The sequence below is a fragment of the Rousettus aegyptiacus genome, unplaced genomic scaffold (assembly GCF_014176215.1).
Source record: "Rousettus aegyptiacus isolate mRouAeg1 unplaced genomic scaffold, mRouAeg1.p scaffold_m13_p_11, whole genome shotgun sequence".
Taxonomy (NCBI): Eukaryota; Metazoa; Chordata; class Mammalia; order Chiroptera; family Pteropodidae; genus Rousettus; species Rousettus aegyptiacus.
The window spans coordinates 88,178,189-88,193,413 of NW_023416286.1; the positions used below are offsets into that span (position 1 = coordinate 88,178,189).

Consider the following 15,225-nt stretch of genomic DNA (forward strand, 5'->3'; position numbering starts at 1 on the left):
AAGGAAATTGTAGTTGATATGGCAATCTTTAGGACAAACCGGAAAATAACCACTGTGAATTCTGAGAGAATTGTGGGGAAGTAAGTCGTTTGCTCATTCAAGCACATCCTCATAAACGTCCACAAATATCTTCGTTTCTTAAAAAGCTGAAACTAAAACTGATGGCTTGACACTTTTTTCCTAATAAATTGCTATTAAAATATCAGGAAAATTACTCTTTGATTCTTTCATAATATAGAACATGATGAAAACAAACAAAAAATTTCAGCCTTCTGTGTTTTCTTTGCTATTCCTCATCTGAAATGCCCCCCTGCTTTTTTTAGGGGGGGGGAGGTAACCCTTGGTTGACCTCACAGGTTACAAGACCTTGTCATCTTACAATCCCTTATATTTTATTTTTTACGCCTATAGCACCTGGTCTTCCTAGGTGGTCTCCCATCCAAGTACTAACCAGGCCACCAGGCCCGACCCTGCTTAGCTTCTGAGATCAGATGGGATCGGGCTTGCTCAGGGTGGCCTGGCCGTAGACTCTCCCTTGTTTATTAACTCATTTTTTTCTAGACACATCGGAAGCCAGGCTCCTCGACTGAGTGGGGCGAACTTCCTCACAGACATGAGTACGTCCAAACCTTCCCTGCTATTTGGAGCTATACTGACCAAATTTGTACCTTGCATATGTCACCATAGATTGTTCACTGCCGCTCTGAAACCATTCCCTCTGTCTTTTTCGTCTCAGACTGAGCACTGCTCTGCTCACCTTACTTCATCAAATAATCGATGTTTTTCTTTACCATGTAGTATTTGTTTACATGGTTCCCATCTGTCTGGAATAGTCTTTTCCTTCCCCTGGCATGGCTCACATTTATTCTGTCTTTAGGTTTCAGTCAAAAGGTTACAGCTGCCAGAAGCTATTCTCCAATTTTCTATGCCCCCTAGGGCTCTTGAAATATGTGTCCCCAAAGCTCTATGCACTTCCTCTAACATAACACTAATTAAAATAGGTCATAGTAAGAATGTGATCATGTTTCAAATCTGCCACCTAGTACCATGTCTGGCAGAGTGATGATAAGGGCGGAAGCTACAGACTCTACTCCCTCTCCAATCTCCATATGGCGTCGCACAAGGTTCCGGCGTGCATTGGAAGTCCTCAGCGCTTGTTAGGTGCATTCCGAGAACCCTAGAGCTAGATAGCTTGTATGAATAGTCTCATAGGGAGTTTTCAACTTATAGTAAGTAGCAGAAGCGAAAGACCAAAGACCAAAAGTCTGGTTGGCTTTTTAGTTCATACTGAGACCTAGATCTGCTAATCCTCCGCTGAGGATTATGGCAACATATCATGTTGTCCTATCAGTGGATCTGTATTGTGTAGCTACCGAATGGTTACCACAAGTATCATCAACAGATATATTTTGAAAGATTTTATGCCCTTAGTTATCAGATTCATATTAGATACAAAGCCATTGTAGAAACTCTTCTAGGATGTTTGTGGAGGACCCTTATTTGTCATTGATATTATAAGCAAAACAACTCTTAAAAATCTGGTTTCTTGTTTTCATCTACTGCACATAAACATGTGGTATGCACATGCGCAAACACACACTTATGCAAACATCCTCGACCACTTGACTATGCTTTAACCTAGAGAAATAATTGAACACAGCAAAATTTGGACAGTTTTCTAGTATATACAGAAATGGTCAATTTCCTGCAATGCTGTTACTCCCTTGGCTTTTAGTTAATGTTGAGGGGAAAGAATTTATACTTCGAAGAAGCTGAAGGAGTTGTAAAGTACTCTGTTCCAGTCATGTGTGAAACTTCTCTGAAAGAATTAAGGTATCTTACATACCATGTTGTTTAATTCAGTCCATTTCATAAGAAAGAAAGATATCTGTCGTATACATTTTCTTTCTTCTTTAACAATAAAACCAGAGAACTTGACAGGGCATTTTTCTATGTTCATCAAAATTTTGAATATTTTTCCTAACTTGAAGTGCTAAATTTTTTTTGTAGAAGCATAAGGCTGTTTCATACATCTCTTTGTTATTTTATGCCTGAAAAATGATATGTGGCAAATGCTGAGGAAATAAGTCCTTTGCTCTTATTGTTACTTTGAAAGTTGCCTAATGTATTTTTCTAATGTTTCCAAAACCACAATTGTGATCTTAGGAAGCAGTCTACCTTCCTGCTTTGAAATTAACTCCCCAGGATACCTCATATTAGGCAGAAACCTTACTGGTAAACAGAAAAATAAAGTTGGCCCTTGGCATACATGGGGGGTTGGTTCCAGGACTCCCAGGCTTACTTAAAACAATAGCCAATAGCTAATCAAGTGCTTCATGTAAAATGGTGTAGTATTTGTATCTAATCCATGCACATCCTGCCGAATATTTTAAATCATCTCTAGGTTACTTATAATACATCATACAATGTAAATACTATGTAAATAGTTGTTACACTGTATTGTTTATGAAATAATGACAGAAAAAGTCTGCACATGTTTAGGGCAGACATAACCATCATAGTCCCAACTACACAGTAAACGTTGTTGGGCAACGAGGTACCTTTGTTAAGAAAAAATGTTTTTGGTCTGCAATTGGTCGAGTCTGCAGACACAGAACTCACGGATAGAGAGGGCTGATTGTATTACCAGATGATATATGCTAACCTTGAGTCTGAAGTGTTGTAGGTGGAAGTGGTGGTAGATTTCCTTCCATTCAGGAGCAAAGCAAAATGACAAATGTGATCTTGTGTAATTAATAATTTTATCATCAATTACAATTTAGACATGTTTAGGACCTCGGAGGCTATTTTTTATACTGAAAAGCTCATGGAAATTTAGATAGACGTTGGTAGATACACTGAATTTGATGTTTTATGCTGACCACATTTCATATGGCATATCTAAATATAACATGACTTCCTGTGTGCTTGCCTATCTATGTGTTTCTGCATGTGCTAAAGAAATAGTCAAGCCTCTCCTTCCAAAACCCCAAACACTTCCATCATGAATTAAATTGGATGAAGAGAGATGAAATCCGCAGCAGGAAAGCGATGGCACTTTTTTTTTTTTTTTTAATAAATGAGTACAGTTGTTTTTAATCCTTTACTCGCATTTAATGAAGTTGCGGTGGTAAGGTAGGAAATTAGAGCTGTCAATATTGAATTCCAAGTGTGCACTGCACTATAAATTTAATTTAAATTTCTCTATCCCTACTTTTCCCTTCCCGTCACTACTGGGAGAAATCGAAGCACTTGACTGCTGCTGTGGCAAATTGGATCCTAATAAGTATGATGCTTTACTGCTTCTTGTTTTTGCTGAGATACAACTGCACTATTTCAGAAGAACTCACCTGGGCATTAACTCAACACGAACGCGGGTAGGAGCATTATATTTTCCATTTTTTGATATCTCAGTGAATGACTTGCATATAAAAAGGCCTGGCAGCTGGTTTTTATCATTCGCTGACATTCCTGTCATTTCTACTTGAGGTTCAGCTAATCACTTCTGGGGGCTTAGAAATTACATATTCTTCTTAGGTTTCAAATTATTTGAGAGGGCATTTTTTTTTTTCATTCTGAAAGTAAAGCATGCTGTAACTGATTAATATGCTTAAACATGAAGGGGTTGATTTAAGAATGTATCTAAAATAGAAATCTTATAGGTCATGCTAGGACTTATTTAAAATTATGATTATGGCCTGAGAAACTGACATCTACGCTACGAACAACTAAAAGCAGGTGACAATCAATATGTTTTCTCACGTTGAAGATAAAATATTTCATGAGGCAAATTTTCATTAACTATTTCTTAAATGGAGACATTACTAAGTGATACGAAATATGTCAAGTGCTGGTGAGAATTGGAGCATCTAGAACGCTCATACACTGTGGCTCAGCATGTAAACTGGAACAACTACTTTAGAAGAGTTTGGTGGTGTCTATTAAATCTGAGTATGTTTATGACCGTGCAACAGAAACGCATATAAATGTGGTCCTTCTATATGGACAAACGTGAGAATTTCATTAACAGCATTATTCCTATAATAAACCAACTTGAAACAGAATAAGTTTTACCAATAGCCAAGTGAATAAACTATAGAGTAAGGAGAAAATGCAAAACTATTCAGCGATGAGATGAACAAACAATTATCATATGAATGGATTTTAATTGATCTAACCAATGCAATTTTAAATGTGATAGACCTGGGGGGTGACGCGGGGGTGGGGGAAGAGTCCATACTCATCCATTTCATTATACTCGGTTCAGGAAGAGTAAAATCTAATTGAAAGTACTAGAAGTCACCTTAGTGGTTCCCCCTGAAGAAGCTTCTGGAGTGCTGATAATGTTCTATTCCAGGATGTGGGTGATCGCTACATACGAGATCGGTTTTTATAAAAATTCCCTCAGCTGAATGCTTATTATTTGCACACTTTTCTGCCTATATTTAGATTTCAATTTAAAAAGTCCTTTATTAAGGAGGCTATGAAGTGCAACAAAAAAATGAGAAATCTTCATAAAAGAAAAGGCTCTTAATTTTTCTTTCCTTCTCCCTCATCATTTGTAAATATTTTTTATTTCAGCACATATCATGCTTTTATTTTTATTTAACTATATTAAAAAGTTATTAAATCTGAGGCTATGCATTATTATTCTTGTATAATCATGATCTACCACAGTGCCTATCACATATTAGGTTTATTAATGATAATATTTTTTAAAAACCAACATTTTGGGGTGTTTACTAAATCTCAGTATTGTATTGTTGTAATTTGTGCAGTACTTATTTTTTTATAACAATTATTTGACAGAGCTAAAAGTATCGCCATTTTCCAGATGAGAAAGCCAAAGTACTTGTTGGCACAGTCATTTATCCAAGGATACAACTTGCAAGTGGTAAAAACAGGACTAAAATCTAGACTCCAGAGTTTAATTTTTAACCACTAAAATAGGAAGGGCAGTAGCTTAAACACGTAATAACCCAAGTTTGGCACAGTAACTGCTCAATAAATGAAAGTTTTGAATGTGACATATGATTCAAATAACAGTGAGTATTCTTCCTGTGGAAGAATACAGGCTGCATATAGGCGGGTACATTTGTTTACACCATACGTGGTGGTAGGCACTGAAGATACAAGGATTAAAACATCAGATGAAGCCCAAACTGTCAAAGATGGATGTTTAGCAGGAAAGACTGGAATTTAAAAAAATCTCTGCATTTGTTCTAAATGTTAAGGAAGTTGGATGCATAAACATTACTAACAGACAGCCAGATGTGTGGAAGAAACGGAAAAGCCATGGGACATAACCAGAGAAGGCCAAATATGACGATGCTGGGACAGAGGAGGACGGAAGGCAGAGCCAGACAGTCGGCTGTATGAGACAGACCCCGAAAGAACGTGTGACTATAACGACTTCGGGGATAATGACATTGTGCATAAAGGTGAATCTATTTTTTAAAAATTTATTAATTTACATATTAATTAAAACTGTGAGGTGTAAAGTTTATGTTTGTAAATATAAATTTGTTAAACAATACACATTTATTTCAAATTAACCTATGTTCTTTCTATTTGCTTTTCTATAGATGTAGAGCAAGAAACGGAACTGGTAACTATGACAGCCAGGCAGAGTTTAAGAAAAAAAATTGAGGCAACTAGAGTTGGAATGTAATGCACATAGTTTTGAGAAATAATGGACATTACTATCCTAGAGGTGATCTAGCAGAAGCTGGGAAGAGAGTCTATGGCCATGCTGCCCTGAACAAGCCCGATCCTGTCCTCGGAAGCTAAGCAGGGTCAGGCCTGGTTAGTGCTCAGATAGAAGACCACCTAGGAAGACAAGGGGCTGTAGGCAGAAAAAAATAAAATAAAATAAAATAAAATAAAATAAAATAAAATAAAATAAAATAAAATAAAGGCGTGTAAATTGACACAGTTGTTGCAATCTGTGAGGTCAACCAAGGGTCGCCCAGCCTAAAAAAATTAATAAAAAATAAAAAATATATTAAAAAAAAAGAAACTGGAAAGAGATGGTGAGAGGCAGACACAAGCTAGGAAGTTGCAAAGAGGTATCTGCTTTGAATAAAAGTCTATGATTATTCATTACGGCCACACTCCTAAGGTTTTCAAATAATAATAATTAATACTTAATATGTGCTGGCACACTCCTAAACAATTGAAAACATCATCATTCGGTCATTAAGACAAATATGATATAAGTACTATTATACAAAAAACCTAAGGTCTAAACAGCTCTCATGACTTAATGTTGGCTTACAAGAGGACATCCTTGGACTCGAAACCAAGTCTCTCAGCCGTTAATCTGGTGACTCTCATTGGAAGTTTATAGCGTATTATTGTAAAGTAAAAACTGATTAGACCATTTGGATAGAAGCAAGACAACTGTTCAAATCTTTAGTCAGTCTCTCTGGAGAAAACCATCCCTGAAGTAAAGTTGTCCATGTTGTATTAGATTATAGCCCCTCCCCTCACCTGGTTCACTGTGGCTTTCTAGATTTTCAGGTACTTCTTTTTAACTCAATAGTAGAAAAAGTAAGCCAGGAAGAATGGTAGTCCCTGAAGTGCTGGAAACTACCCTTCGAGACATTTGATTAATAATGGGAAAAGCAAAGCTCGGTGGATTCAGAATTTCTTTTCTATCATTTTACCATGGAATCAACAGGGGAATATTCCAGATCTTATTTTAGAATATTGAGTGTGTACGCTTGTACACGCGCACACATACACACATGAAAAACAAATCATTTCTCAGAAAAAAAACACGTTATAAAACAAAACTTTTGTTTTTCTATTCTATCACAATTCTTATGTAAAGAAAGCATTTGTTGAAAACTTACTGATTCAAAATAAGAAGAGGTCACACACACACACACACACGCACACACACACAAATATGCTATCCCATTAATTGTCTATTGTTAAAATTTATTTTGTCTTTCTGATTTGGTCCAGGAAAACCTGAATTACTTGTGCATATATTTACACACTTTTTTTTTTGAAAAATCAAGCATTTTGAAAAGACAGTGAATCAAAAGAGACAGTAGTGATCAGGATGGTGTTATTCCTTTCACCTTGACCAAACTGAAGGTAGCTTTCTTACTCACTCAAGCCCCCTCACCAACTTCTTCTTAGAGCATTGAGTTTAAAAAACTCGAAAAATTCTTTCTCTGCCCTTTTGAGATACGAGCATTTTTGAAAGCCTCTTGTCCATTTTACAATCCAGCAATGACTTTCTCAAGGACCTGGAACTCATTCCTTTGAAATGAAATCATCAAGGAAGATAGTGTCCCTATCTCCCTGTCACTGGGGGAGGACAGGAGCCTAACTTCTGAAGGTGTCTTGCTGCAACTTGTAAAATTACTTCTTGTCATAAAGCTATGAAGAGTTTATTTTTTTCTTTGGATTAAAACCAATGAGGCATTTGCAGATACCCTACAATCTCCCACCACAGTTCTTTAAACTCTCCAGACCATTTTTTTTTTCCTTTGGTGGAGTCAAGTTCACTCTCTCTCTTAAATTGCAGTAGGCTTAAACTAAGTCTTCCTTTCCTATTTAACATTGTTCGCCATGAATTTTGCTTTGACAGTAATGAGTAGCATCACTAAGAAGATGGATAGGGTGTTTCTAACCAATCACCATGCTTCATTAAACAATGCACAAAGATAATAAGGCAGACTTTGAAACTGCTCTGTGATACAGAATGTGGGCACAGAGGCGTGCAGCACAGTGGACCGCAGTGTAGTCCATGGGAGTTTGGAGTCAGGGGATCTAGAATTCTAATTACGCCACTAAATGACCAGTCAATGTATGACATAAGATAGGGCTTTGGTTTGTAGCTATGAGATCTTTCATCCCACATGAGTGTTGTGCACATTTGGCAGAGGTTGAGCAGAAATGTGAATGATGAAGGTATATAATCAACTCACTTCCTAAATTGTAGGTAAATATTACAAAGAACACCTGTAAGTAGTTACAGAATATAATTGATGATATTTGATGGACACATATTGCCGACCCCCCCTTAATGATGCTCTAACAACCTACAGTTATAGATCTCACAGGACTATAAGCCACGAAGCCCAAATAATTCATTCATTGTGGCCACATTTTCTTCACTCTAAACTATATGTTCTTTAAAGTCTCTTTTTACTCTAAAATCTAATAGTATTAAACTTGGATGCATTTTATTTATATTCAATTTGTAAATAAAATATTTGTACTGCATCTCTTTGATGTTCAGTTTTTTGTTTGTATATAAAAAATATATGCTAACAAAATAAACATAGTGGGGTGTATTCAATTTCTATTGCTAGGTAGAACTAGGCAATTTAAAATGATATTTATTATCTCACAGTTTTTCAGAAGTCTAGGTGGGCTCAACTGGATAATCTGTTATAAGACTCAAATTAATGCATTGACTGAATGAGGCTCTTATCTGGAGGCCCTGGGAAGACTCCACGTCCGAGTTCAATTAGGTTGTTGGAAGAATCCATTTCCTTGCGGTTGTAGTACTGAGATCCCTGTTTCCTGGCTGGCTGTCAGGTAGGATCTGCTTTCTACCTCTAGACACCGCCACGTTTCTTCTTATGCAGCTGCTCCATCCTCAAAGCAGCAAAGGCACATGGAGTTCTTCTCATATTTAAAATCTTACTGGCTTCTTCTGACATCGGACAGAGGAAGCTCTCTGCTTTTCGAGTTTTAGTGTGATTACATTTGGCCTAGCAAGATAACCCAGGGTAATTGCTTTATCTTAAAGTCAGCTAGGCCATTTAACATAGTATGATCACAGGAATGATAACTCATCATACTTACAAGTTTTGAAGATAATGTCTATACAAGTTTGATGGGCCATTATGGAAATTCTGCCTACTACTCATGGTTACAAGGCATTATATTTATACTTAAAAACTATTTAGTTTCAATTTAAAATATATATTATAAAAAGATATTTTTATATTACAAAAGTTATATTTTGTATATTACAAAAAAAAAGTTATGTTATTTTAAAAATGGACACAAAATAATGATTAAATAATGCCTATAATTACTAAAGGATTACTATGGGTTTGTTACTCTGCATAGTGAATTAAGTGAATTATTTCATTTAATTCTCAGGAAGAAAAATACTCAAGTGAAAAGCTGCCATTTTCTATCTTATAGATAAGAAAACCAAAGAAAATAGATATTACTAACTTAAACCTAAAGTCACACAGGTAGATGTAGTTCAAGCTTTCAACAAAAAAGTTAACACTCATCCAGAATCAATAGATGTGCTAAAAGTCCCTGGAGCTCAGTGTTCACTCAATGTCTCTCCAGTTTTTGCATTTTATTATCTTTGTTTACAAATCTGAGTCTACACTTGGTCAAAATTCAGTTTTGAAGGGTGAAAATGTGAATTTTTCAAAAACATTGTGACAGCCCAAATAATTTTATGTGCAATGGTGAGGCCAACATTCCCATGTTCTCCAGGAATTACATATAACTGATTATATCTCATCCTTTGTGGATTCCTCCTTATTTGAAATGAGTTTCTTCATGTTACATAATAACACTTCTTGATATCTGGTTATACCCAGCAGTAGAACCAATCAAATATAAGGTGAGACTTTAAAAAGGAGAGTGAATAAAATCAGTGTCTAAGATTGCTTCTGTGGCTCATTTGTTGTAGGATGTAATAAATTATTGATTCTTCTTCTGTGAGGGTTTTCTCATTGGTGAAGTAATGATAATGACCCACTTAAAATGAAGTCATGAGTGGGAAAAAACTAATAAAGGATTGAAAACTACTTCAGAGACATCAAGTGTTCTGACAATTAATAATGATAGTAATAATAATTTCCATCTACCAACTTGGGAATTGTATTTCCATTGCTCTATCAGCTCATCTTGTAGGTCATTTTAATATTGAATCTGTATGGTTTTTTGGCATCCAAGTTGTATTTAATAATGTGATCCACGTGATTCTTATACTATTAATCATATTGCTTCCTTAAAATTACTAAGTTCCCTTTGAATTTTAAAAACTTCTCATGAAATAAGAAAACAGTAGTTAATATTCCAGAAACATCCTTTAAAATGTAAAATAATATAAAAGATAAAAGATAAAAAATAAAAACAGTAACTTAGAACAAATGCTATAGATAATTACTTCATTACTTTGTTGGCTTTTAGTATGATTCAGATTGTACTTTGTCTTTTATGTGTAAAATATTTAGATGAATTATAGAGTTTGCAGAGCAGGAGGGAAATAAGATATAAATTTGGATGCTATGTGTTGAAAGACAAAAGAAATGAATAAAGGCATGCATGCGTTCATGCAAGAATCTATTCCAACTTTCATCCTAACACGGGAATCTCATTCACTGAGCCTCTGGCTGAACCCTTTGTCGACAGAAAAGTACTTTGATTTACCCACATTTATTAGTGGTCTTTACATCAAACTAAAAAATCTCTCCTCTATAATTCTCATCCATTTATGTAAGAGCTCCTTTCTTTTACATAAATTCTACTTTCTCTTCTATAGAGGTAAAATTACCTGATGAGATTTATTAAGACTATCTTTAAATGCCCTCATTTAAGACATTCTTGTTTTGTTGTGTTTTTGTTTTTTTTTTGTTTTCATATTGCAAAACATTACCTTCTAGATCACTCTCTTCTGAACACAACTCAAATTGTCAATATATTTTTAAACTATAATGTCACTATAGAAAAAAATGTTGATTAGGGTGCTATTAAATTCTTTTTTTTCCTAGAACCTAGAGAAATGTCCTGAAATTACACATTACTTACTTGGGTGGCTCTTTCAGTATCAGAGCTCCACATTATGCCAAAATTTGCACCTTTAAGCAATATACTATTGAAAAATTATAATGATATGGTTGAGAATGATATTTTTCTCAAATAGAACATTTTTTGTCATGAAATTTAAATAGATGTGCAAATGTATCATTATCTTTTAAGCTGATATTTTTGGAAGCTAGAATTTTTTTTGGGGGGGGGAGGAGTGTGTGTGTGTGTGTGTAATTTTCAACACAGATTTTCAAGTTTACCTCAAAAAACACAAATTATTTTCCCTGGCTTTGATGATGATGATGATGATGATGATGACGACGACGACAACGATGATGATGACGAGGATGGCGGCTCAAGTTACATAAAATAGTGAAAGGCAATTCAATTATCTTGCTTTTTAAGTCTAATTTTCCTGACAGTATGTGTAATTAAGTTCCAAAACATAAATATATCTAGATAATTTCAAACCTGACACATCCTTTCATTAGTCTTTGATAAGTTTCTTTGCACTTTAACAGATTTATGAGATACATGGTCCAATAAGAACTAAACATTCTGTCATGCACTGGGTTTCTGTGTTCTTCTTCTGAATTTCTTGCATTCTAAAGTGTTTTGATTATATTTTTCTTAGCCAAGTTTCCTTTTTCTCAACTTTTCTAGCTAGGCGACTTTGCCATATTCTTGAAGATTATTCAGTACTTCATAAAACCAATCCCTACAGAGTCATCTGTAATAGGAAGCTTGCTGATGCTCTGAAGAAATATTTGATATGTTGCCATCTATCTGAGTCACATAACTGATCTGAAATTAAGTTTTAGACCCATGAAATAATTATCCAAGGCAAATAGTTCTTTGAAACAAAATAGCTTACATTTGAAGGAAAATGTTAATTTTATAACACTATATTTCATGTACTGTGATAGTTTGGGCAGAAGGAGATTAAAACTAACTAAGTTACTCATACCTTAAACACCTCATATTTCAGAAAAAGTGTGACTTATATTTCTTTACAGCACTGTTTTGTAGGAATAAGATGAAAATGAAAAGTCCTTAAAAAATTCAAATGTGCAACTCAAATGCTTAGAGGACTGAAAAATTTTTGAAAATACGGAATCTCAAAAAATTTTAATAGAACATACTAAAAATTAAGTACAATAGTTTGATCATTTTGAATAAGATGCTCAAAAGCATAGGAAATCACGCATTAGCCAAAATATTTTAATCAATATGCGGATACAATAATAACGTTGTTCATCATGATAATAGCAGCAATAGTAAGCGAGGCCATTAATCAAGTGGTTGCTAAATGCCAGATATTTTTTGAAGTTATCTAACAGATAGATACATAGATGGATGAACGGATAATAGATAGATAGAGAGGGCCGTGTATGCCTTTGTGGTTATTCCCATTTAACCTGCATGCTAGCTACTGTTAGCATTTCCATTCAGCAGATGAGGAAATAGAAACACGGAGAGATCATTATCTAGACCATGTGATTAGGTAATTTTAGAAATAAGTTTTAGTTAAACTTGAAACCCAAATAATACATAGAAATTCCATAGAAAACAAAACCTTTTGCTTAGAAATAACTGAAGTCAAAACCCAATAAAATTTTCTAAGGGATACTCCATCAAAAATATTTAAATAAATAATAGGGCAAAACCAAAACCTTATCAGTTTTTACACACAAATGTATTGCTAAACATAACTGTGGTATTAAAACAAATATTTAGTAATATCATTATCAACTATAATACGAACAACATATACAGACCCGTGGAATCTTTTGAGCTAAATGAATACTCAAAGGAGAATTTGTAAACTTAAATTAAAAAATGAAATGAAATATAGCAAATATCTTCTCTAAAAGATAGAAAAAAACAATAATTTGAATAGAAAGAAATGGAGAAAGAACTTAATATAACTAAGAGTAGAATTTAATGAGATTAAGAAAAAATCACTTGATTAAAATACCAAAAAAGTTGGTTCTTTAAAAAAAAATTAAACATGTTTGACACAAGATATCATAATCAAGATAATTAAAAAATTAAAAATAAGAAAATATAAAGAAAGATATATAGGAAAAGGAGCTATATAAAAATATGTGTTCACATTATAAAACTTTAAAAAATAAACTTTAAAAACATAATGAAATAATAAATTCAAGAAAAAAATGTATCGAAACCATTCTAATTCCCATGAAAGATATAAAAAATTACAAAAAATATCTTCCACTACCCACAGCAACCAATGTCACAGACTCAGGGACTATCTTAAAAAAAGTTCAGTAAGACTATTAAAGAAAATTAATGTTCTTATTGTCCCAGAGTATTTTAATGAAAAAAAAAATCTTATAAATGATTTTTTGGGAGCAAATGAACCATTGGAAAGAAAAAATGATGTATTTACAAAAATGAAAATCAAATAAGCCAATATTAATTTATAAATATCAATACGATGATCTGAAATAAAATATGAGTAAACAATATGGAAACCCATTCAAGAGTAGTGCAGCATAGACATGTATATTCCATACTTGTGCAGATGCTTTTAATATTAATAAATTAGCAACATCATTTATATTAATAAACTTAATGAAAAAATCATATAATCATCTTTGACGAGGCTAACAAGGAGCTTGAAAAAACTAAAAGTCCATTCTGAATGTGCTCAGTAAGAGTTGTGTTGACGAACACTTTATCAGCATTAAACACATACACACACACCCAAAATATTTACTGTGAGATCTCATAACTCACATGATAAGGATACAATGGAGGCATTCCTACTAAGGCCAGAAAAAATATAAATATGTACACTAACTCCAGGATGTTTTAGCATGTTCTAGTAATATTTGACAAATGATTGGACAAGAGAAAAAAAATTAGACATATAAAATTTAGAAAGGGGGAGGTAAAACTATCAGTATTTGGCAACTGATATGGTTGTAAAATGAAAATATAATGAAATTGAAAGATTCCACCTACAATAAAATAATATAGCAATGTAGCTGAATATAAAATTCATGTGAGAAAAACAACAGACTTCATGACAACAAACAGCAACTAATTAGAAGATATTATGGGAGAGAAGAATCCATTTTCAATAGCGCCCAAGGAGATAAAACATCTATGAAAAAAATAATAAAACATATATAATTATACAATAAAAATTCTAAAATACTTCTGAGGGACACAAAAGAAGACTTGAAAAAAAACAGATTCCAGGTTTTACGAATGGAAAATTCATCACCATCCAAATGTTTTCTTCCTAAGTCAATTAATAATTTATATGTCATTGCAATAAAAATATCAACAAACTATTTCTGTAAGTAGACAAGATGGCTTGAAAATTCATATGAATAGCAAAAACAGCCAGGACAATCCAGGAAAACAAGGAAAAAGGCCATGAGCCCCATAAAAACTAACTATAAATCCTCATTAATGAAAGTCGTGTGATATTGGTATGTGAATAAACCAATCAACTAATACAACAGAACAGAAAAACCTGAAACAGACCTAAATATACATAGGACTTTAGTATGTCACAAAGTGGCAACTCAGAACAGAGCAGAGCAGAGCAGAATAATAATGTACATTTTATTATGGGGTTGGAAAACTGTGTAGCCTGTTGGAAAATGATAATATTGGATTAATACTTCACATACTATACTAGGATAAATTCCAAATGTATCAAAGTTTCAAATATTAATCACATAATTACTAGAATAAAATATTACAGTATTCTATTATAAATTAGAAAGCCTTTTTAATTCTGGCTACACATCTAGAAGCTAATAAAAAATTGATAAAGTTGACAACATAAAAATATTTTAGATGACAAAGGCAAATGACACACTGGTTCAAACATCTGCATCTCAAATCAGATAAATTGAGAATCTACTTAAAAGGAGAGAGCTTGTACATAAAGAAAAAAAAAGGCAAAAATCTAATAAAAATGGACAAAATATATGAATCAATAGATCACAGAAAAATCAAAACAAATCATTTTTAAGATACATGAGAAGATACCTGTCTTTTGTCAAAATCAGAATAAAGAAAATTAAAACTGGTGACATCTCACTCCTCGGCTTGAAGCATCCAGAGGTTTGTCCCCTCCCTCTGCTGGCTGGTATGGAAACACTCTCATATGTTGTTAATGGGAGTGTAAGTGACGGCCACTCTTAGGGACAGAAATCCAGCAGTAAATATCAAAATTATAAATGCATCTGGGTTAAGACCCAGCAACCTTGCTTCAGGAAAAATATTCCAGAGGCACACACCTACACGCTCACACAAAATGTGGTCTGTACAGTTTTATTCATTTCAGCATGATTAGTAATAGCAGAAATTGAAATAAATAGATCCAACTATATATAAGGGATTGGTTAAATAAGCCACACAATGACATAC

General features: G+C 33.8%; 1 pseudogene; it reads right to left on the minus strand.

Moving 5' to 3' along the window:
- Window positions 1–402: 402 nt before the first annotated feature.
- Window positions 403–529, minus strand: LOC118609765 (annotated as a pseudogene).
- Between the last annotated feature and the right edge of the window lie 14,696 nt (window positions 530–15,225).